The sequence below is a fragment of the Microtus oregoni genome, unplaced genomic scaffold (assembly GCF_018167655.1).
Source record: "Microtus oregoni isolate MIOR12 unplaced genomic scaffold, Mior012 000110F_ref0000174, whole genome shotgun sequence".
Taxonomy (NCBI): domain Eukaryota; kingdom Metazoa; phylum Chordata; class Mammalia; order Rodentia; family Cricetidae; genus Microtus; species Microtus oregoni.
In genome coordinates this window covers 2,752,501-2,777,996 of record NW_024544728.1, presented here as the reverse complement: position 1 = coordinate 2,777,996, position 25,496 = coordinate 2,752,501, and the positions used below count along the sequence as shown (strand labels likewise).

Below are 25,496 nucleotides of genomic sequence, written 5' to 3'. Positions count from 1 at the left end.
TCTGGGGTTGAGAATGGGACCCTCGGCCGCGTTCCTGTGTGTTTGGAAGTGAGTAGAATAAAGAAACTCCTGCCTAACAGCTAGAAAGCTTTGTCTGGTTCGGGGTTGTCCTGTCGTGAAGGAATTCTTCAGTCTGGAGGGGAAGTGGGAGGTGGAGCCGGCTTGTTCGGGTCTACCCCCCCCCCCCCCCCCCCCCCGTCACCCGGGCCTCCTGGGCGGTCGGCAGAGGGAGCTATTCCCCAAGAAATCGTGGAGCGGGGACCTGGCAGCGACCCGGCGGGAGTTCGGTGATGGGGAAGCTGTCCCTCCGCCCGCCCCGCAAAGCTGGCGGGTCACCCTCCAATCGCCTCCCTCTTCCCTCACCACCTTCGCAGCCACTTAGCTGCGGCTCAATGCACCGTGGCCTGGCCTAGTCCCCATCCCTTCTCGGTCCCACTTTTGCGCTTTTGCACATGGGGGGACGCTCTGTCCTGTCCACTTGGCGGGCGCTAACCCTGTCCCCCATATCCTTGTAGAGAGTCTTGTCCCCCCCCCCCCCCGCCCCCCGGAGTACTTTGTCGCGGGGTTAGCACCGGCACCGTGTCGGGCACCGCACTACGCTATAACTCTCTCAAGTCCCGCGGTGACTCCAAGTTTGCTAACTTCGTGTTTGGGTCACTGAAGGGGTTCCAGGAGTCCGGCCAGAAGGAGACTTCAGGTTTGGAGGGATTGCGAGCGAGCGACACCCCTCCCTCCTCCCCAGAGGCCACTGTCCCGGAGGCAGCAGCTGCAGCAGCGGCAACTGCTCGCATCCCAGTCCGGCTCCGGTTACTGCTTTCCTCCTCCAGCATCTCCAGACAGACAGGGAAAACCTTGTTCAAGTTTGCTGCAGGACCCGGTCTGTGTGCGAAACTGGGGCTCGAGGACTGGAACCCCTTCCCCGAGCCCCCATCTTCCGAACCTAAACAAGGGACACAAACATCGTTTTCTCCTGGGACTCTGCTTGGAGGCCAGCGGCGCTGTTGAGAACAGATTTTGAATCTGGGCTGGAGTGGGTGAAGACCAGTGGAAAACAGGTTGTGCTGCCAATCACAGCATCTCGGGACCCGGTAAGAGTTAAACAAACTCAACTCTGGAGGCCATTGGGCTTGGAGATTGCTGGGAGGCTTCTTTGGGGCTGGAGGGCACGTCTCCCTTTAACCAGGGTACCTTGGTGCAAGGGAAGCGGGACACGGATGGTTTGTCTGCTTCCAGGGATTTATTGACATTGTTTGTGTTTGGTGTTGTTATTTGGGACTCCAGGGATGATCTCCTCGTTATGCATTTTATTTTGTGTGTTTTGTGCCTCTGTGTTGCTTTGCCTGTGTTTGCTCACGTTGATTGTGACATTGGGTGGAGGGGTGCAGGGAGATTTGGGGGACATCGGAGAGTGAAATCATCGTTGGCCTGGCCTTCCTCTGAGGTCTCCCTTATCCTGCTCTGGCTTCTTGGTTTCCTAACTTTTCTTTCTTTAGGACTTGATATTCAGATTGTATTTGTGGGCTGGGGCTCTCTTCCTGCCTTTAGGGGTGCTGGGGTTCAGGCAGATTCACAGACCTTTGGGTCCTTGTTTCTTGGGGGGACGCTGACAGGGACACCTATTTATTTGAGTGAACTGTGCCCCCGTGGGCCATTTTCTTTTAAATCTCTTCACTCTAGGAACTTCACACACCCGGCTTGGGACTTTTTGTCTTCATTTTTCTTTCTGCAAGTATTTTCCTGAATAACCTACTGAACAGAAACAGGGGAAGCGTGTTTGCTGCTTCTTTCACACAGAACCTCACTCGAATCCCCACAGCTTTTAAAGAGACAGTGAAAGCCTGGAATTTTCTAGGCCTGAATGAGGCACCATTTCTGCGTTTGGAGCAATAATAGCCACGCTGTGCCTGGGCAGACAATGACATCTTTGGTTCCTTTATGCCAGGTCTTACTTTGTATATAGTATTCTCAGATAAAACCCCGCATTCCTGTTCCTTACGGATAAAAAGAGCAAGCCACACTGCATTCCCCAGAAATGCCATCAGCCTGACTGGCATGCTCCAAGGAGTCAGCTTACACCCTGCTTTTGGTTTGCTTACAAGGCCAAGGAACTCCCTGGGTAAACTGCTAGGATCAAGTGATCTGGGTTCAAGGCTCCATTCTGCTACTTGGCAATTGTGTGGTTTGTTGTAGCTTACTAACACACCTGTATGCCTGTCTATAAAATTAAGGTGAAATAATAGTGTTCACTCTAGAGCTAAAAAAGTTAGTGCATGGGAAGCCCTAATAAGCTCCACCCAGAGGAGGGGTTGGCTATTATTATTATTTTATTATTATTATTATTATTATTTTATTGAGTCAGCATTAGTGGTTGTGTTGCTTTTATTCTCCCTTTTGTTGGCTATCGGCAAGTACTAGTTGGCGCTTTTATTGAGAAGGACTTTGAAGGCTGATCTCATCTGCAGGTTTCACCGCTGCCTAGGATATGATGGGTTGCTCAGCTTGGTTCACATATGTTCTTGGCAGTCTTTTGGTAGAAAGGAAAGTGTATGTGGAGGGCTGGGATCTGAAGCTAGTTCTTGACTGGATGCCAAAGACTGTGGGAACTGACAGCCTCTACACTTCCTCTGAAACCTTTCACATTGGCATCGTTTCTTTAGCCTATGTTTAAGAGGTCAATTGTTCATTCAAACATTTATGAAGCATCTTTTATACTTCAATGGGTTTGGTACTCATTTCGTCGGTTTTATTTTCAAAATGAGTATGCGTAGTTGCTTTATGACCCTCTCTGTCCCACTTCCTTTTAAATATGACAACATTGTCTTCAAGTGGCAATAAGCCTCTATAAAGCAAATCCCGAACACTTCAGACACAAATCTCAAGGCTGATTCAGTGCACACACAAGCACATAGCACTGAGTCTTTCAATACAGTTTTCAGTGTGGCCCCAGGCAGGTTGCTCCTCTCTTTGACATCACTTTTATGGTGTGAGTTTGTGCGAGTCGGGGGAGGTAGAGAAAGGGCTTGGGTATGGCTTCCAGTTCTAAAAGCCTTCCTATTGGTAGCCTTACTTCATTGCTGGCTGTGTTTTACACCCCTTTCCCACTTTCAACATTTGTTTGGGGTGCATGAGTTATGTAACGTCCATATTTGCAGGCTAACTAATGATAAATAGAAAGGGGGATACATTAATCCCACTTGTATTCCATCAGCTGCCTTCACACTCTGGGGTACATCAGAAGCATGAAGGGAATTTGTTTAAAAATATTAGATTTTTTTTGCCATGAGAAATTACCAACACTTGTTCATCTTTTTAAAAATCTAAACAAATAACAGTTTCCTAGGATTGTAACAGTTTCCTATGATGTGTAAACCTTGGCCCCTTCATGATTCAGAAAGTCTTGGGTGAAGCTGAGCACATCCAGAGAGTCCCCAAGTGGTTGTGCTGCCAAAGAGTCACTTGCTCATTTCATGGTTGTGGATTTGCCTTCTTCTGATTGGTGCTTCAGTCTAAAATATAGATCTGGTCACATGATCCCCTTGCTTAAGCCCTTGACACATCACTAGGTGGTGATCATCAGAGTCTCATAGGGGCTTGTTGAAAATGCAGTCCCCGAGTCAGGGTTGGAGGAAGACTGTGTTCTAGCACAAAGCCCACTGTCAGCCTTGTTGCTGTCCCTCAAAGACTACCTTTGTACCATCTTCTGTGCTGTTCTCTGTATTCTTGTTTCCAGCATCCCAGTCCCTGCAGATCTCATTATGTTCCCCAAAGCACTGCACCCATTCCTTTCTTCATGGCCTCGCGGTGAGGTGGTTCTTTCTGTTGGGAATGTCTGTGGCCTTCTTTTCTGTGTAAGCAATTGTCTGCTTTCTATTTATCTTTGAAAATACACTCAAATCAGACTTTCCCTCTGATCTCTCTATTTCTCCCATGAGCAGTGTGTATCACGTGAGTTGCCATTCATCTCTGTGGACAGCTTTCATAGAGCACCGGTTATGTTGTTATCTGAATGACATTCCCAGCAGGTTGGTGAGTCCTTCATCCCTTTACGAAAGACCTTACTCAAGTGGCTGGAATGTAGAAGTTATGTAATAAATGCCCCTCAAAAACTGGGAGAAGGACAAATGAATGAACAGTAGCTGGTGGTTTCCTGCCATACAAAATGTTAGGGACGATTCCTATGTATCTATTAGGAGTGATAGAGAAGTGAGCGCAGAGTTTACTGCTTGTCTGTACATGATCTATAAAGTTATTAGGGAAGAAAACACTCTGTCCCAGTGGTCCCCAACCTTCCTAAGGCTGTAACACTTTAATACAGTTCCTCATGTGGTGACCCCCAACCGTGAAATTATTTCATTGCTATTTCATCACTGTAATTTTACTATTGTTATGAATCATAATCTAAGTATCTGATATGTGATTCCCCAAGAGGGTCGTGACCCACAGGTTGAGAATGACTGATCTAGACTTTCTTAAGTGGACTTGTAAAACACAATACCGGAGTCATGCTGCATGTTCAACATCACAGTAGGTGCTAATGTATGGCAGAGAGATACAATTAGACTTTGGGATGGTCTTGTTTGTGATTCACAGTGTCCTGGTTCTGAAATGGAGATGCCAATATCAATAAAAATTAGCCGACACTGCCCCATGCTTTTCAGTGTATAAGGCTCTTTGGCATATGTGCAGTAACTAATTCAGTACTGTTTCTCACTTTCCCACAAGGATACATCCCTGAAAGCAGGTCTAAATACAGGGCTGTGTGATATGAGGGATACTGGCCAGCAAAGGCCAGAACAGGCCAGAACGCTCGCTCTACTTCTACTTTGTTGTCCAGACACGGCATCCAGCGTGTCCTCCGTTCTTGAACTTTCCTTTCTTAAGCATCATCTGCTTGGATTATTTCCTCTTCGTGTAAGCAAAAGTTAGCCCATTCAAGGTCAATTAACATCCAATTCTGTGGAAAGCTTTGCCTATTTTAGCATCCGTAATAATTTCCGCCTCTGTCTCACATTAAATTTATGAGTAAAATTCTTCTTATAATTGCCAGTTGAGTTTTTATTTTTCCTGTTTCCACTAATTTTTTTCTAAGAATGAATTATGCAAATGGCAGCAAATGCTGCAGCAGCAAAGCTGAACTCATGGCTCATGGAAACCCCACATACAGCAGATACGGAGGAATCCCATTCATGGGTGGGAGACAGTGAGCACACATACCTGCGGCTGTCCAGTTGCGAACACCGCAGTTGAATGCATTGCTGGGCTCGCCTGTTCTCGAGAAGGTGGACCGAGTATTTACTTTCAAAACTTAGTTTTAAGAATTGATGTAAGACTCACTGAGTCCTCAGGATTCACCAATCACAATGCTTTGCCCCCAGTGACCTCTTTCTGCCTCAGCACCTCCCTGCTACATGTCCTGTCTGGACTTGTGTGAATCTGCACTCCCTCACTCGCTCATCCATCCATCCTCCAAATCTGGAACCTTTCTGTTTATCTCTTGCCCATGTGCAACACTGAAGATCAGTTTCACAATGACCATTCGTACTGCTTTTTAACATGATGTGAAGGGTTAACTCAGGGAGCTGAAAGAATTGCACAGGCTACGCATAGGAGAGCGCAATATTCACACCAGTGGTGTTTTATCTTATTGAACTTTATGTGCACGATTGTCAGCGCCACGAGGCTGCTCCTGGATGATAAATGCCATGCCCCGAGCCAGTCTGGAAGCGTGGCTGTGACACCACATCCTGTAGTTAGCACTATTAATGTCTATTGATTTCTCTCCTATTTCATTTTTAATGATTTATCCCTCCAGATAAAGAAACTATGTAAAGCATTCTAACCACCTCAATTTCCTCCTCAGAGAGCAATAAATCATTTCCCACCCCCATAAGACAAGGGAAATAGAATTCCAGTGTGGAGTGCCTCATCTTGCAAGGTGCGTGCACAGGATATTAGCATCTGTTAGAACCATCAGATCTTTGGGGGGGGGGCAGGAGGTCTCATTATAGGGGTGACCAAACACCGTGTCATTAATATCATACCCAACCCAGATGAACTGTGCAGATATGACCAGCTCCAAAATACAGTTGCAGGTGGTAGCTCCTATAATGGGTCTTGAACAAATTTTCTACATGCTTACTTTTTTTTTTGTTTTTCCTTGAGGCAGGGTCTCATATAGCTCAAACTGACACCAAGAGTGTACCACGGTGTTTGGATTTTACAAAAATACTTTATTTTCAATGAGGAATTGTTGACAAGACAGGACTTTGATTTTTTGCATTGAACTGGTTTGAGTTTTACTTTTTCCCTCATCATATATTTATTAGGTGTATAGTGTGAAATGATAAACATTACAGTTGTTATGAAAGAGTTAATATCTTAAAATGCTAACATATATATGTATACACACACACACACACACGTATATTCATTCAGGTAAAGTTGGGTGTAGTCAGGGTCAAATAGGCAGGTCTGAGAGTGCCTCCTGGCTCATGCTAAGAAGAGGGCTGGGTGTACTCATGGGGAATGTTCTGCTAAGAGAGGATTTGCATAGATGGGGCAGAGCAGGCAGGGCAATAGGCTCAGCAAACACATCCCAGTGGGAGCAGTGATGAACCATCTCAAAGGATCGGAGAATCATTTTTAAGGCAGCTATATACGGAGTCCCAGGACTGGTCTGTCTGTCTGTCCCTCACAACACTATCTGAGTTCTAAAGGAATTTTACACATTTTACTGCCATTATTTTGTTATAGAGACCAGATGTGAGCACCCTCGTGAGAGTCACATAAAAGTTGGCTTAGAGGTCTCTCCCTGCTCGTGAGAAAGCAAGCCTGGAAGGCTCCTGCCCCTTTCCACCGTGGAGGGAGTTCACAGGAAGGGGATGGATGGCCAGGACTCACAGATTCTCTAGTGTCACCAGGGGTGGAATTTAGATTTTCTCTTGACCCGTTTAAAGATGATTTTGCCACATGATGGTATTGTCTCAGCCTGAAGCTACTTACTTACCTAAGCAGGAATGTCATTCTGTGTAGTAAAAGGCTTTGAGTCGCTGACGTTTAAGTTTTGGAGATGTGAAACAAAAGTTCATATTTTAATGTTTAAAACAAAATGTTAAAGACGATCTTTGAAATTTTTTTTTGATGGCTTGGCTGATGTATTCTGATCAAGCAGTTATGCAAACCCACACACAAACTAAAAAAAATTAAACAGAAGTTTTAAAACTTTTTGTGTGTGTATGTATGGCTGGAGAAAAAACCCAATGTGTATATCACACTAGGCAGCCATTCTGGCTCTGAGCTGCTCTCCAGCCCAACATGTTTGTGTTGTTGTTGGTGTTATTGGCAGTGATTGCGGTTTTTTTTTTTTTTTTTTTTTTTTGGTTCGTTCTGCCTTTGGAAGCTGGCCTGGTTTGTCACTTTCTAATGATCTCAGTCTCTGTGGCCTGCCCTAGCATCCTTCCACTCTTCCCACCCAGTCGCTTTCTCTAAAAGTCCCATGATCTTCTGGACCGCCATTAGTGTGTTGAGTGTCCCTGTCTCCTTGCCCACATTCTTTGGTATCCTCATCTTTGCATCTTTTGCCTTCTGTACTAAGATTTATAACCTCAACACTCAACGTAAAGCCCTGTCATTATCTTCTTGCCTCTGGTTCATCCCTTAAACAGATGCACAAATGCCATTGGTGAGGTTGGAAGTGCTTGACACATCTATTCAGCCCATGTTCCTATACTTCAGAGGCTTAAGAACAATCTGCAGAACTGACGGCCCTTGGGATTTCAATTTGGTAGGTGTGCCGGACCTGGGAATGTACATTCTCAGCAAGACAGGATGGTGCAAATGGCCTAGGGATGCACTAGAATTCTTGTTTGGGGTTACAGTGCCCCATTCAGATAGCATGTCTACTTTTTATTCCTTTCGATTTTTAATTTCGGTGATAGCCGGAGCGGGTAGTCTGTGAGAAGCCGTGTCTTTCCTCCCGACTTGGAGGGACAATGGTCTTTATACAACACTGTTCATGTGACAAACGGAGAAAGACACCCATTGTTTGGGGATTGGCTGATGTTCCCCTTGGCTCTGGCTTTGCTGTCCGATTCAGCTTGGTAGCCCTGAGGAAGCAGACACACTTAAATCAGAGAGACAAAGAAAAGAGGTCAAGGCCTTCCACGGTTAAACCACTTGCAGCAATGTGTCAGGGGCAGGGTTTGGGAAGGGAAAATGCAATTCTGGGGAAGATTCATTCATCTGTGGCGTGAAGCTGCAGACACAGGACAAGGAAAACATAAAGTGGTTGAAACTCCAGTGTGCCTTTGCCCAAGAAAGACTTGTTTTCTACCATTGTCTCACTGATTTATCTGATGTAGGTTTTATTATTTATTTTAGAAGCCCAAAAGTTCTCCCTCCATAATAAACAAAGACATACTTCTTAGCTTCTTTCTCTAGGTTCATCAAGGACAGATATCTGGGCTAGGGCTTAACAGAATGAACAAAGACCTGAGCTCAATCCTCATCACCACACATACTGGGCTTGGTGACAAGGGCCTGTGTAAACCCAGCACACAGCAGGAGGTGGAGTCAGGAGATCAGGAGTTCAAGGTCATCTTCGGCTCCTCAGCGAGTTCCAGGACAGCCCTGGGTGGTTTATCAAACATCACCACCACCCCAAGTGTCAGTCTCAAAACCTCCCTGGATTATGACTTACCGTTTTAGAGAAAAAATTCTTGCGTAACGATCATTATTGTATCTGAAGTGTTAATAATTCCCATCCAAATTAGGATTTAATAGAGATCTTGCATTTTAGAGTTACTTTTTGAGTTCAAAATACAATTAAATTCACCAGAAAGTTATCGATATGTTTGGGAAGTTATGATACTGTTTAGATACCATCCCTTACTCCCACCTCCCAGTGTAGGATTCCCATACTGGATCGAAAGGGTTACAGACTTCCTGTAAAGAACTCATTGTGAGATCAACACCCATCCACATTCTTTGGGTCGGAAGAGGATTCAAATTCAAGGTCACATCTTTGCAAAGGTCACAGACCTTCCAACAGTCTTGTTCTTTTAGCCCGATTACCCCCTTTACGAAAAGTATGTCATTCATGCGGACTTTGCCTCTGGGTTTCTTTCAAAAGGACACTCTGTCCCTAGCTCCTGTGCATATTTGTGGGTAGCTATTCTTCTCGAGTCTTTCTTAATTTTTTTTTTCTTTTCAATTAGGCAAAGAACACAGACCTGAGGGGAGCGGAAGGGGGAAAGCCTTGCTGGATGTAATAGGTTCTCAAGAGCACATTTGTATGGAGTGTTCAGGCAGCTGCTGCCTTGGGGCCACTAGGAATCCTTTCTCCTCTGGGATGAGAGGTTTCCTGGCTGGGAACATTTGCCTTAAGTAGAATGGTCCACGGGAGAGGGCAACACACGACTTACTTCAAGTCACTTAGAGCTGCTCATTAAGTCTGTATTTGGACCTTGATTATAGATTATCATTGCAAATCCATTAAAGAAGAAGAGACAAGTGGTTTGTGGAGAGGCAAGTATCTTTATTTTCATTAGCTTTCTGCTCTCCTCTCCTGTAGTTTATCCTTTACTGAAGGGGACTCTGGTTTTGCCAGTGATACGCATGCCTTCAAAGCAGAGACAGCAAAGGGGAAACTTCACAGAGCAAAATGATCATGTTAAACACTAGCCTGATAAGTTCATTAATTTTCAACTCATTGTCATTAGGCTGGCTCTTTGGCTCTGTTGGTGTGATGTAGAGAGAGGCTGTGCCCTCAGTGCTCAGAGGGAAGGACTACTGTACTCCACTTGACCTTCCATCAAGCGAAGCGTTTGTTGAAAACAATAGGGGTGTTGCATGCTGTATCTTTGCTGTTGCTTGTTGTACGTGGTCTTTTGTTTTAGTTGTTCATCGTGTCAGCAATTCATTTTGCTGTTGTCCATGTCCCACGTGGCACATTTAATCCTAATGCTGTTTCAGGGACGGGATGTTTGTTGAGACTGTGTTTTCCATCAGAATCAATGTTCTGTCCACTGAGGACTTGGGTTCAGTCAGCTGCTGTGTATAGGGATGCGTTCAGCTTGCCAGAATTCCTGGAGTGGGTACGTTTTGATGTGTTTGCCCCCTTTTCGTGCACTTTTCTATACTTGATGAAAAGTTAAAAAATTAAAGTCCCATGTTTACTGTGGAATTAACATCCAGCAGTGATAGGGAATGGTAAACGCTGGGAACCCCAGTTGCCTCGTAATATGGATCTTGCAGTGCTGCGTGGGTAGAATTCTAACTTCCGGGAGTTAACTCTCTCACAGCAGGAAGAGCCGAGGTGTAAAACAATGGGCCCACCCAGACATTATGTTCGTCTAGGCAGCAAGTCCAGTACCTGAGAGGTCAACATGTTAGCAGCACTCTGTTCCAAACTCAAGAGGCCCCAACAGTTCTGTTATCTTTTCTTACCATCCACCATCTTCCCATTCATAGTAACCTACCATAAAAAAAAACAGGAAAAGACGATGTGGATTGTGGGTGCTTTTCTGACTCCTTAGATGACTGTTGTCACACACACACACACACACACACACACACACACACACACACGCATGCACACATGCACACATAGGCATCTCCCTCTCACCTGTCTCAATTGTCCTAGCTAAAGTCCACAGTGTTAGTGGATAAGGCAGAAGAGCATAACAGCTGCCTCTTCCCGACCCGCAGCAGTCTGTCCTCCTGTTTTCTGTTATTCATCAGTGTTAGCCTGTCTAGATCGTACCAGAAAGAGTCATTGCATTTATGGGACACGCAGCTCTGTATTTATCATATGGAATGATAGATTCAACTGGAAAAAAAATAAGGGTGATTTATTTTCCAAAGGAGGGTTTGGCCCCTTGGCTTGGACATGAATATCCCCTCTGTGAGGGATCTGAGTTTCTCTTTTGTATTCTTCATTTTGGACATTGATGTTAAAAGTTAAATATTGATTTGTGTAAACATGTGATTACAGTTGTGGGATAAAGAGGCAAGCATCTGATGGTCTTGGTCTACTCCTGGCCTTATTCGCTGTATAAAATGTGGCAATCTAGCCTGAGATTCAGTCTCTATTCCTAAAGCTGTGTGACCTTGAGCAAATGGCAGATTTTCTCTCTGAGTACCTGTCCATGACCTGTGACATGATAATAGTATGCAACTCAGTTCCGTGTAGCACAGTGGTAGGTGCACAGTAAGCATCCACTATCCACCCACTCTCATCATGATTCAGCACCAGGTCGTATGAAAGCAAGGAAGAATAATGAACACATCCAGGAATTAGATGGGCTTATGCATCAAATGGGCAACTCATTAAGGTGCTGAAATCAGATTCCAATAGTTATTACAGAATTTGAAATGTGTAGTCTCTGATATAAATGGAAACTATAAGGAATCTTAAAAATATTTTGGAGTATAAAACAGTTAAATTTATTAGTGAGCATGTATATTTAATGACAATATTTTGTTAAAAGGAAAATAATGTTGACTGTAGGATTAGACAAAGCTACTAATGAGTGACCTTACTTTAAGGTTACAGAGGATTTAAAACAGGCACTCTAAGAAAATGGTGTGTACACTTGTTCATGGAAGCATTATTTAAAATAGTCCAAACAAGCCAAGTTCCCATCATTTGAGGACCAGAGGCATGACATAGATGTACACTGGAATATTCTCCAGCCATGACAATGGACTAAAGCACAGCACATGTCCCAACATGGATGACTACAGTACATGAAGGAAGTCCTTTAATATGAAGAGTCCATACTCAAAAAGTCAATGCTTTCAGAATGTAGATTGGTGGTTTGCAAGGTTTGGGAAGGGAATAATAAATATTTGGTGTTTGCTGGAGCGATGGGAACACTCTGGAAGTGAATAGTCATAATGATGGTGGTTGTACACATGGTTAAAATTATGAGTTTTGGGTTATGTGAACTTTGACTCAATTCTTTTTTTTTACCTTTTAAAATAATAAGATGTTTTGTGTCTGAGTAAGATGTATTTGTCTTCACAGATGGAACAACCACACTAACTTCACTTCTGCTATGGGGTAACGTTTTCCTTTTTAAAAGGCATTGCAGCGTATTTATCACTTTAGGAGAGATGAGGGAACGGGTAACAGGCAGCAAACAAACCTACCTCAGATCCCTGAATTTAGTGACTAGACAAAAGTTTTTGGAAGGGACAAAACTTCAAAAGCTATGAGCATTATACCATAGAATGTAGGGAAAGAGAATTGCTTCTAGTAGAAATGTATGCGACTGTGTGTGTGTGTGGGGAGGGCAGGCAAGGGCAGACAGGCAGAGGGCAGCAGCAGAATGGAGTGTTTATATGATCAAGTATTGAGAAATAAACATGGAAGTGTACAATGGAGACAAGGACAGAGGTTTGAGAAGTTGTTTGCTAATGTTTAAACTCACCGTGCAGTAGACTGCAAAGGTTTATTGTTGCTGCTAAGAGTATCAAGTGAAATTGTGGGTGACAATAATGAGACTTCACCAAATCTACATAAACAAGTTTATAAATAATTTAATCATTTTTAAGTGAAGGATGTGATGTGTGTGTGTGGTATGTGTGTTGGTACATGCTGTGTAGGCCAGGAAAATATCCAGTGTTGTTCCTCAGGTGCCATCCCCCTGTTATTGAGACCATGTCCCTCACTGGACTGCAGCTTGCCGAGTAGGCTCACCTGACTGTCTCGAAGCCCTAAGGTATCTGCCTATCTCCGTCTTCCAGTGCTGGAATGCCAAGCTGCAGCGAGCACAAAGGTCCTTGTGTTCACAGATAGGCCCAAGGGAAACCAGGGATGTCAAACTTACGGGCTTGTCTCCTTGAAGAAAGAGATGTATAACCTGTTTTTTACCCAGAAGACTGGGAATGGAGGTGGCTAACAACCTAGGGAACCCCTGTACTATATGTATGGCCAGGACTTCCCCCATGCTCCCACAAATAGAACTGGAGGTGGTTGATAGCTCAGATGACTTCTGAGCTCTCTGTATGACCAAGACCACACCAGATGCCCGCATAGGCCCTTAAGATAACACATATGTAGTGCTGAGTGGTGGTGGCGCAGGCCTTTAATCCCAGCACTCAGGAGACAGAGGCAGGCGGAGCTCTGTGAGTTCGAGGTCAGCCTGGCCTACAAGAGCAAGTTTCAGGACCGGCTTCAAAGTTACAGAGAAATTGTGTCTCGAAAAACCAAAAATAAATAACAAACAAACAAACAAATACATAAATAACACATGTAGCCTATCTATCTATACAACCCATCTTCATGGAAGAAATGGCCCATACTTTGAGAAGAGTTTCAATGTAACTATGCCCCATTGTACACATGGGATTGTGTTACACCAGAAAACGTCTTTTCAAATGGTACTATACTTAAATATGCCTAAAATAAACTGCTCACGGTCAGACTCTCGACATTTGAACCAACACTGGCCACTGAATCATGTTGAACCTGACTTTCTTCTTGCCTCACGCAGACTCAACCCTCTGCCGACCGTGGTCTTTGCAGAGACCTCCCACACCAAGCATGTGCCACCATGACTGGCGTTTTCTTTCCATGGGTTTTGGGGATCAAATTCAGGTCCTCCTGCTTACAACATAAGCAGTTTACTGACTAACCTGTCTCTGCGGGCGAGTACATTTTATTTAGCACCTGTTGCCTTGCGTGCAGTTGTCTATGCTAGGGATAGGGCGATGACTTAGGCAGAGAAGCTCCTCCCTGGGAGGGTTTGCATGCTAACACATGTCGTGAGCTCTGATTGTTAACTCTACCGGGCAGTATAGTGAAAGCTTGAGGCTGGGATTGCTGTCATGGTTTAGCACATGGACTCAGAACCAATCTTCCTGGATTTGGGTCCTGGCTCGTTCCATCATTTTATTAGATGTTTACACTTAGGTCAGCCACCCAATGTCTTGGTTCTTTTATCACGTAGGTGGGAGTAACAATGTTATTTCCCTCACAGAGCTGTTATGGGGATTAACTGAGATAATAAGGGGAGAGAACTGGGCACTGCTATCCAGCAAATGCTCAGTAAGTTTGGTTTGTTTGTCTGGATTTGTTTGGTTTCTACGCAGGGATGTGAATAGGTCATTTCTGTTTTTCATTCAGCCTATTCCACAATCCTTACATAAGGGCTTCAGGCCTGAGCTCTTGTTCATGTGTCTTACTGTGTTGGGTATGAATTTGTTGAGTTAATTGGCATGCAAACCCAGCTTTTTACAATCCAGACAAACAGCAGAGTTTTTATTAACAAGCTACAGTCTTGATCTTGGCTTGGGAAGAAACTTCCAGATAATGCTCCCCCTTCACGCTGCCTGAAGAAGTTGAGTGGCCCATTCTGGCTGAGGGGTGCAGTGTTCCGTGCTCAGAGTCTGGTAGTATAAGCACAGTCTGTGCCTTGGGCTTTAGCGTGCAGTCTCCTTCCAAGACGGTCACAGCATGAATGTGTCCCCTCATCACAATTTTTACAAGCCACTGCAGCTCTTGGTGCCTCTTTCCTTTTCCATGAGTAGGGATGACTAGACGGACATCCCAGAATCTAGAAGGAAGCTTGGAGCTTATGGGAAGAGCCAGTAAACCCCGAAGGTCTTTCTCTAGCATAAATAGATTTTAGAATGCATGTTCCTTGGACACACACAATCCATGTACTTTCTGTTCTATCTGAAATGGTTAATTGTAGAGCTATGAACTGAACCATACCCTTGCCCAGGCCTCCCCACCCCCCTCACCCTCTCCAAATTTATGTTAAATCCCTAACTCTCATGGGACAATGCTTGGAGATGAGGCCTGGGTCCTGAGTGGGTAAAAGTTAAATGAAGGCTGCAGGTGGGCCCCTGATTTAGTAGGGCTGGCGCTCCGATAAGAAGATGAAGAGAGGGCTTGAGGAGATGGTTCACAGTCTGTTGTGGGCTTGCCACATAAACATGAGGACCTGAGGTCAATCCATGGAAGTCACGTGTAAAGTAAGGCTTCGGGGTATGGCACTTAAAACCACAGTACCGAGGAAGGCAGAGACAAGTGGATTCCTCAGGCTCATTGGCCAGCTGGTCTAACCTAGACAAGTGGATTCCCTGGGCTCATTGGCCAGCTGGTCTAGTCTATCTGTGACTTCCAGGAGGATGAGGAAGGCTGTCTCAAAGGACAGATAGATAGTGTCTGAGGTTGACCTTTGGCATCCGCACAGATACATATCCACACAGACGGCTTGGGAGGGTGTTCAGGAGTGAAAAGACAGGAATGTAACCTTGAAGGAGCTACAGAGGAGAAACTAGTCATACTCTAGTTCCTAGGGAGATAACTTGGAAGTGGGGGATGTGGCATCCGGAGATTGATTCCTAAGATGCCTGCATCTGATAATACATTTTTCAGTAGGGCAGATGAGTTTTTAAAGGGGGGAGGAATGATCTTAGGTGAGCCGGTCAGAGCTTGTGAGCACAAGCATGGCCCTCTTGACCTCGATGAGGACTTGTCCTTGGAATGTCAGCCCCCTGTCATTGCAGACCTTAGATAAGGTTCCTCAACCTACCCTGCTTATCCAAGTCATGAAAAGCTGAGTGTAGTCTCTCAGGAGTCTTCTAGAACCAAATAAAGAAGAGTTTCGTGTTTCTCAGATGACGAAGACAGGTCAGGTTTCAGATGTGGACAAAAGTAGGAGGGGCTTTGTGCTTGATATTTGTATCTTCCAGATAAATGATCTTTATTACAGTCACCAAATGTTTGCAGGCTCAGGATACAGTCTTTAATGTTATTGATGATCCTAACTATTTATCAGGAAGATGACTCAAAGTCATCTGCTCGTGTTCCAAGGGTGGACCATCTGTTAGAGGAAGATGAGGAAGAAGGTGTGACTCAGGATAGCCCTGACCAAATCTCTGCTGGGCTGTCCACCAGAAGTCTAAGGGCAGTGTGGACAGACGGAAGAAGTCTCAGGCTTGTTGTACTCACTGAAACTGACAAAGGATATTATCTTAGTCAGGGTTTCTGTTGCTGCAACAAAACGCCATGACCAAAAAGCAAGATGGGGAGGAAAGGGTTTATCCAACTCACACTTCCACATTCCTATTCCTCACTAAAGAAGGTCAGGTTAGGAACACAAACAGGCAAGGAACCTGGTGGCAGGAGCTGATGCAGAGGCAATGGAGGGGTGCTGCTTACTGGCTTGCTTCCCATGGCCTGCTTGGCCTGCTTTCTTGTAGAACCCAGGACCACCAGCCCAGGGATGGCACCACCCGCCATGGATTGGGCCCGTGCCCACTGATCACTAATTGAGAAAATGCCTTACAGCTGGATCTCATGGAGGAATTTCCTCAACTGAGGTTCCTTCCTCTGATGACTGTAGCTTGTGTTAAGTTGCCACACAAAACTAGCCAGTATGGATATAGAGAAAGAGGCCCTTCTCCGAGTAGGCTTAGGCCTTACACCTGGCTCAGGAGATCACAGGATATCTAATCATGAACAGAGCAGACTGGTAGAACTCACAGCATCAAGTAAGTTAGTGCATTTCCCCAGATAAACCCTTTGTCATGTCTACGCCTACTGAATGTTTTCCAAATGTGTCCCCAAGCAGGAGATATGCCGTTCTGCACTGATAATTATTGAAATCCATCTTTGTGGGTTTTCTTTTTGAGACTAGGTAGCCCTGGATGGCCTGGAATTTGCTATATAGACTAGGATAGCCTCAAATTAATAGAGATCAACTTGTCTGTGCCTTCCGTGTTGGAATTAAAGGCATGTACTACCACACTAACTCCCCCACAGGTTTATTATCATTACTGTTACTTTAAATGTATAAGCTTGTACAAAAACTTTGTTACTGCCTGTACACAGGCCTGCAAGAGGACAGACTAAATTTAGGTGCATAAATGGCTCATAACTCAGAGACATCCGCTGGTTTCGTTTAGATGCAGGTGTAGCAGTCACATGAGAACATATTGTTAATACTTTCCAGGTGTGCCTTGTCTGCATTTATGATGAAGACCCTGCGCTCTGGCTAAGACATTTATTTATATGGAAATCAACTAGTGATTCCATGCAATCTAAACAAAAGGCAGAATTGAATGACGGGGTTGATAAGCATGTAACATCCATCTTTACGTTTTTGGTGTATCTGGTTCTGAATATAGCTTTCATAGTGGGTCCATAATTATAAGTGTATTAAGCATGACATATAAAATAAATAAATGCAAATGAATGAGAAAGCAAAGGAAGAGATATTCAAGCCCTCTCTGTATTCCATAAGAAGATGCAGTGATTTAAAAAAAAATCATCTACAAGCCAAGACAAGGACTCTTGCTTGAGACAAAACCGACTGTCATTTTCACCTTCAGCTTCCAGTCCCTTCAGTCCTGGGAGACAGATGTCTGTCTGCTGTTTAAGCTCCTTGGTCTGTGGGATTTTCTCATAGCAGCCTCAGCAAACCAGCACAAGCAGAAAACGTTAAACATAATCTTTTGTGGACCTTACTAATTTTGATTATTTGAAATTAGGGAACATATGAGTAAGAAGAAAATCTAAACTAAGCCATAGTTTTAATACTCATGTCAGTGATTAACACACTGGTCCTATCGTTGATTTTAAGACAGTTTTAGCTCCATCTTGCCTCTGTCAGAACTGTTGTCAGGAGGGTAACAGATGAGAAAAGGGCCTGAAAGTTTGGATAATTGGCTTCCTAGTCATTCTTCCTTGCGATGGAGGTTGCAGTGAGATGGCGAGCCAGGACAAGCAGCCCAGGTGGCAGCAACTCACGTGGCAGGAGGCAGAGGGAGCCTCTCGTGGTGGGGAGAAGGCACCATGCTCCTGCATGATTGACACCTGTGTTTTTGCTTAGCCAAGGGTGCAGGCATGGGGAGTTCCTCAGCTGAGATGAGCCAGATGGTCGCCTTTTATTTCAGGCAAGACCAACCTGGAGCAAAGGCACTTTTCTCCTGCCATTAAAAAAACAACAAAACCAAACCAAAAGACTCGTGATGTGGAGCTCAGCCAGGCTTGGGCTGGGGAAAGAGTCTTTGCCTTTCTTTTCAGGTTGTACATAAATAATGCTTTGTAGTGCTGTTTGTGCTGTCCCCTAGGGTTGCAGCTCGATATCGCTGAGCAGTTGAATTTTTATGACAGTGTCATCTCAGAGGATACCCCTCTAAATCCCATTTTCCCCTCACCACACAATTGTCTCTGGTTGCGGCTATGGTACTGAAGTTCAAAGACCTGAAAGTGATCATCCACCGTAGCCTTTAGAATTTCTAACAAGTGTGTCTCTAAAGGACAGGGTTGGGACTTCCCTGGATTTTTTCAGAGATAGATGACAGGCGGGAGGTGGCAGCTCTCTCCAGCCAAGGAGGATTTCCAGTGGCTTGACTTAAGGAATGGCCTGCCAAGCTGGAGAATTTGGAAGAAGGTATTTTGTTTCTTGGCCGGGTTGGACCATTTGTGAAAACGAGGCCGCATAATTCAGGCCATCATGGCATGTGTGCCCATTCATTGGCGCTAAAGGAGACTTTGATGGGCTAGTGGCTAAGCATGCCTTCTCCGTTTCTTCTAAGGGTAAATTATGCCACTCCTGATAAGGATGGCAACCGAGTATTGCCAGTAGTTTTTCAGAACAAAATGTTAGCGAGTCAAGAAAGGGCCAAGGGAATTGGGTGAGATTTGCAATGAGTTCTAAGAACCAACTCTAAATTTAAATGTAAGCAGCTTCCCAAAGTCTATAGATGGGACCTATCACAAGTATAATGTCAGCTAGAGGGAAACTCTGGGAGTGTGCTGGGAAACCCTGTGTGCATCCACGATGTCCTCCCAGATGTGATAAGGGGAGTGGGCTTCATTGTCTGGCACTCATCATTGTGCCCAAGTTGGAAAGGCAGGGCAGAGTGGCTACAGCATACGCTCATTTGGACCCAGCAGTTGCTGGCAGCTAAGCTGCAATGGAGAACAAAGATAGTTTCTGCTGGGTAGAGTGAGGTTTTTTTGTTTGTTTTTCTCCTGAGACAGGTTTCTCTAAGTGACTTTCCTGGCTGTCTGTTCTGGAACTCACTTGTAGACCAGGCTGGCCTCGAACTCTCAGAGATCTGCCTGCTTCTGCCTTCTGGGATTAAAGGCATGCGCCACCACCACCAGGCTTTCTGTGCTGCCACCGCCCAGTGGGTAGTGGGATTTTTATATTCATGGCTGAAGGTCAACAGAAGACTTAGGGGAAGAAGGCCAGGTTAGGCGAGGAGTGTAGGAAGGACTTCCCTTTAGCACATTTTCACTTCACTGACTCAAGTAAATTTTATCTTCAATGGACTCTAAGCCAACTTGTGGGTAATAGAATCAACTCACTTTGCGAATGCCCGTGTGACTCATGAGCATGGTTGCCTCTTTAGAACTGCGCCAGTTGGAGACAATGTTTTGGTATTCTAATCTTTCTACAATGAAAGTGCCGACCTCCTGCTGCAAGTCTCAAAGCTGAGGTCACCAGTCAGCTACAATGCTTGTCTTGCTCTACTTTGGCATGGCCTTGAACGAAACTAGAAAATGCTTCTTGAGTAAGGTAAGCCAACGTTTCATCTACTGCTCGGTTGGTAGAGAAGAGTGGCAGAATTCTTTGCGTATTTGGAGATCCAAGAGTTGGCGCTGAGTTGTAGCTCTGCCACACATTTGGTATAAGCACCTATCATTCCTCTGGCAATGAAAAGTCAAGAAGACATTCTCTCATCTCATGAACTTGCCTGGGAGACTCAGGTGCTATCTGAACCATAGGGTGCAGTTAATGGGCTTGTTGGGATGGGTTAGAGAGGGATCCCGTTGGGTGCATGGGGCTGAGCCTACCCTTACCTGAATAGGACCCTAGCTTGGTGATGGAACTCGACCCTAAATGGAAGATCAGCAAACATGTGCCTTGGTGAGCAGCTCTCCCTGACCCTTCTGTGTCTGGGAGAAGGTGAAATGAGTTAAAGATGGCTGCTTCCTGGGGGCTCTTTCTTTATGTTGCTTCCTGGTTTAGCCTGCAGCCTAAGCATGTCTGCAGATGCCTTCCCTGTTTAAAGCATGTGTTTCACCGAGCCTCAAGAATGAACCAATGCAGACCAAATCCAAACCTCCTGCCCACGGTACCCACTATTTCTTCCACCCCGTCATGATGGATCTTGAGGAAAATGTGTAAAAATGAACCATGTTCTCGTTGAACTTGAATACCGTTTCTTTAATACAAATAAAAGGTTGGCGTTAGATATTTTTTAAGCTTGATCTCTGCTTCTATTCCTCAAGAGACCCTGAGATGCAAACACCAGGTGACAGCACAGAGCCCTGGTTCCAGGATACCATCTGCAAACCTCAAGCTGGTCTCACTGGATGTTCGGGCTCAGGAATCCCTAATCCATGCCACATGCCATGACCTGAGCAGACCTTGTAGAAAGACAGAGTCTTGCTGTCTCTTAATGGAGCAGTTGCTCCGAGTCCCCGCCACAGCTGTGCCCTGCTCTGTTGGAAAGCGCTGGATGACTTATCTTTTAAGCTCTTTTTCTCTGTAGATATTATAAATAACAACTGGTCTGTGGGAGCCCTGGCCAGAAACACTTGTGATCAGCCCTCTAGCCTCAAAAAACAGTGTTTTGTGTAATTCTGACACCATTGGCAGTTATGGGTGAGGAAGACAGGAAACCCCAAAGCTTATTTTTGACTCAGAAAATCCAAACTAAGGAGTTAAAAACTGAAGGGAGGCAAGTTCTTTTGAAACCTCAAATTCCCTAGAACTGAAGAAGCAAAGAACATCATAGGCCGTGGTTGCTGAATTGGACTACGCTCGACAGTGACGTCAAAGGGGGAATACAAGTAGGCAGCAACCAGGGTCTGGAATTCCAGCTCGGCACTCTGGCTCCAAAACTTTGATGCACATTTGGTTTTCAAGTGAGAAGATGAGCAAAGAGGTCAAGACCATGATAGGGACACCCACTGAAACAGTTTACCTGAGTTACTGGGAGCTCACCAACTCCAGCCGGACAGGGAAGGAACCGCATAGATCCAAACTAGTCCCCTCTAACTGTGAGTGACAGTTGTATGGCACAGGATTTATCCCTACTGCTTGTACTGGCTTTTTGGGAACTTATTCTCTTCGGATAGATACTTTGTTCAGCCCAGATATAATAGGGAGGGCCTTGGATCATCCCCAAAGCAATATGCCTTACCGTCTCTGAGGAGTGGAGAGGGGGTGAGATGGGGTAGCAGGGATGGGAGGAGAGGAGGGAGTGGGAACTGGGATTGGTATGTAAAAATGAAAAAAAAAAGGTAGTTTGTTTTCTTTTAAAAAATGAATTAAATTAAATTTTAAAAAACTTAAGAAAAGTCTAGAATGCTTTCTTTGAGATTTTCCACCTGAGTCTAAGAGAGACTACTGGGGTTTAGAGCTCTCTAGCAGTAGGGAAGAGATCTTTTGGGTGGAGAGGCTGGTGGGATCCTGCTCACCATGGGAGGTTGCTTTACTTTCTTGCTTTCTTTCTTGTGTTGTGGGATTCCCTTCTGCATACTGTGAATATGTTTAACTACCATTGATTAATAAAAAAGCTAATTTGGCCTATGGTAGGGCAGAATAAAACCAGGTGGGAAATCCAGACAGAGAGATACAGGAAGAGAGTAGGTGGAGTCAGAGAAACACCATGTAGCTGCTGAAGGAGACAGACACCAGAACCTTATGGGTAGGCCACAGCCTCGTGGAGATACACAGATGAATAGAAATGGGTTAGTTTAGGATGTAAGAGCTAGGTAGTAATACGCCTGAGTCATTGGCCAAATAGTTAATATAGTTTCTGTGTGAAATCTTAGCCATCTTAGCTGGCACCAGGAAATAATTGCCTTCAGCCTGCACAGGGGCCTGTGGGCACCAGCAGGGCTTGTTTGTCATGTAAATCCTGGCTGTAACAGGGACCGTTGGTATTCAGACAGGGAGCAGGAAACTGCTTTTCTGGGGGAAGCTGTTGGCCCTGTGTCTGACATACACTCCAGTCCATCATGGTGAAGTGCCTCAGAACAGATGTGGTAATTAAGCCTGAAGATCGCAGTCTTGATTTTTCCGTTTTCTTTCCGAGAATAACGAAGTGCTTTAGTAAACCTCTAGCTGTACTCCTTTATGAACTGGTCATGCCAGTGTCATCAAAACTGAAGCGTGGGCAAGAATTTTCTTCTGAAGCCCTGGAGTCGAGGATGTTGTCGGGGGAGGCTGGAGTCCTTGGGCTGGGATGGTTTTGCTCTTTCTGGGTTTGTCTTACACTCCAGTGCCAAGCCCTGTGTAGATTCCTAGGCATGGCTGGATTCCTTTAAGAACCTTGGCTATAAATGGACAATTTCAGTTTTTGTGTGCCTTACTCTATTAGGTTCAAATTACACTGCTCATAGCAAGACATTAACATTAGCGTTCAATCTTAAAAAGGTTTCAGATAACCTGAAACCACAGCAAATTACCATATTTTAATAAGATGAATTATCTTGGAAAAGTTAGTTACATTTGAAAGGTCTGACTTTGATTGTGGCAGGATCGAAAGGCAAGTATCTTCATTAAGGTTGTTTTGCTGTCTTTTAAAATGATAAACACGAGTCTAGTCTGTCTCGTCATTAAAGGAAATTAATTTAAAAATGTAATTACTTGGGACAGGTAGGAAGAGTGTGTGTCCTTAATAGTAATGTTTGGCTGGAAATATGTTTTTGAACTCTTCCAGAGCCACTGAGAGGTGGTTCTGTGACCTTGGGACTCTTGGGGGAAGGCAGTGTGTGCTCTCTGGACATTTCAGATTTGTTTCTACTCTGTGGGATAAGGTAGATTTGGAAGCAATGTATATGCTATGAAGATGATTTTATATTTACTTGTAACCCAGTGTTGCCATGCACCCATTCTGTAAAATTATTGACTCATTATCCTGCTTCTAAAAGCAAATTTTGCATTTTTTATATTTATTTATTTATTATGTATACAATATTCTGTCTTTATGTGTGCCTGTAGGCCAGAAGAGGGCACCAGACTCCATTACAGATGGTTGTGAGCCACCATGTGGTTGCTGGGAATTGAACTCAGGACCTTTGGAAGAGCAGGCAACGCTCTTAACCTCTGAGCCATCTCTCCAGCTGGCTGTGTTCTCTGTTTTAGTTCTCAGCCTGGCCTGTGGAACAGATGACTCAGATCAGGATTAAGATTAATTTTACTGGGCGGTGGTGGTGCATACCTCCTTTAATCCCAGCACTCAGGAGGCAGAGGCAAGGGGATCTCTGTGAGTCCGAGGCCAGCCTGGTCTACAGAGTAAGTTCCAGGACAGCCCGGGCTGTTACACAGAGAAACGCTGTCTCAAAAAAATTTTTAAAAAAATTTGATTTCAATTTTTATGTGAACAAAGCATACATTTACCTCTCTGATCCAACCAATATAAAGAAATCATTTGTGTGATTTTATATTGATTTTTGTATTTTTATGCATGCATGTACTCATATAAAACACTCATAGCTTTTTTTTTTTTTTGAGACAGGGTTTCTCTGTAGCTTTGAAGCCTGGCCTGGAACTTCCTCTGTACTCCAGGCTGGCTTCAAACTCACAAGAGATCCACCTGCCTCTGCTATGAGGCTGTGGCTTACTAGGTAAGGTTTTGTCTCCTTTGGCACCTACATGACATCTCCCAGACTCCACCTTCTTTTCTCCTCTACCTCTGCTTGGAATTTCCACCTTGCTCTATTTTGCCGTGTTGTAGGACCAAGTAGCTTCTTTATTCATTAACCAATAAAAACAACACATATACAGAAGGACTTCCCACACCACAAAGGAAGCAGACAGAATCATCTTCCTGTTGCTACCGACTAATAGCCGGCCAATTCCTGAGGGTGTCTCAGGAGGGTGTTCCCAGATATTGTTTTAGGGGTGAAATTGACTGAAGTAGGGTTATAAGCCAGCTCAGTCAAGCAGGAGCCAAGAATTATGCTTCTCAGTAATGAAGGTGAAACTCTGTTTTTTAAAATGATCCTTTTCATAAGATTTTAGTTTTCTGTTTTTTTTTTGAGTTAAATCATTGGTTCTTAACCTGTGGGTCATGACTCCTCTGAGGGGTTTGAACCATCAGAAAGCATAGGTATTTGCATTATAATTAATAACACTAGCAAAATTACAGTTGTGAAGTAGCCACAAAAATAATTTTATGGTTGGGGGGTCACCACGACATGAGGAATTGCCTTAAAGGGTCTCAGCATTCGGAAGGTTTGGAACCACTGAGTTAAATGAATAGGAGGTTTGAAGCCTTGACCAAATGACAATAATGTCATTTAAGGAATTGAACATCCTCAGTGTGGTGAGGTCATACTTTTGGCTAATATGTGCAGTTCAGTGGACAATCACACACAGAGGCTGCCCTCTGGTTATTACTTGCCTCTGACATGGTGTTACTTCCTGGGTGCCTCTTAGATTTTTTTTCTAGTGACCTTGAATGTATGCCTTTGGATACTTTATTTCCCCCACAAGATTCATGACCATGATCACAGATGCAGCCACATTTGAGCAGATTTATCTATTGAGAATAAAGGGGTGCAAAAAAGAAGAGTGTGGGCTCTTAAATGATTTTACAGAATGGTTAGATATGAATTAAGCCCTTGTAAGGGCCTGCAGGTTCTCTTCAAAGACTGCTTTTTCTCTAATGTAGATACATATTTCTCAGGAAAAGTCTTCATTGCTAAAATACATGTATAATCATCCGTATTATAATCATTTTGTTCCAACTACAAGCTTTCCCACTGTGGTTGTTAATTGGATTATCAGATAGGGGTCATGTTGCTCTTCCATTTCTTCTTATTTTGTATTGAGGCTATTTCTGGTCCAGAAGAACTCCTTTGCAGATTCTAAGTGCTGTTTTTTGTTCTGTTCATTCATTCGGCTGACCAGTGGTTAAGAAGTATGGTTGATACGTGCCAAGAAAATTTGGAGATTCGTGGTGTACTGTTCTGACATTAAGAGTTTCACAGCAGATAAGTGGTAATTAAGGGACGGGGGAACAGAGCAGCCAGGGACTCTGAGAAGCTGGGGTTTGATTCTTGACGAATGATTGAAGCTTAAACTGAAGCTGTAGTTAGGGGCGTTGCAAGCAGAAGGAATGGCTTGAATGAGGACAGAGGAGTAAGGACCTCTACCATGTGGGGGGAATTCAAGTGCCCGCAAACTGCTCCCGTGATAGCTAGGGTATCTTGAATACCCAATGCCAGTTCGGAGTTAACCTTAAGGGTACGCCCTCTACAGTGTAAATGCAGGGAAATGTGAGGCTCTGTGTTTCTGGACTTTGGAGGCAGGATGGAGGATGGAGCAGATAAAATTGAAAAACTATTAAAAGTTAGTGTTTTTAGACAGTCTTATGAAAACTTTGCTACCAGTAAAGGCTCAATAAGAGCAATTGGGACCCCAGAGAGCTTCATGTCCCTCGATTCATGTAAGGACTCGGCTAGAAGGGACCATCTGTGAGCCAGGAAGCAGGTCCTCACTGAACAC

The 25,496-nt window shown here is 44.4% G+C and overlaps 1 protein-coding gene across 1 annotated transcript in view; it reads left to right on the top strand.

The window, feature by feature from the left end:
* The first annotated feature begins 576 nt into the window (after positions 1–576).
* Positions 577–25,496, top strand: part of LOC121443641 (multiple epidermal growth factor-like domains protein 10) — a 152,435-nt gene continuing 127,515 nt past the window's right edge. Inside the window, exon 1 of the mRNA XM_041645466.1 lies at positions 577–1,088. The gene's annotated coding sequence lies outside the window, so the exon portion shown is untranslated. The remainder of the gene's footprint in view (positions 1,089–25,496) is intronic.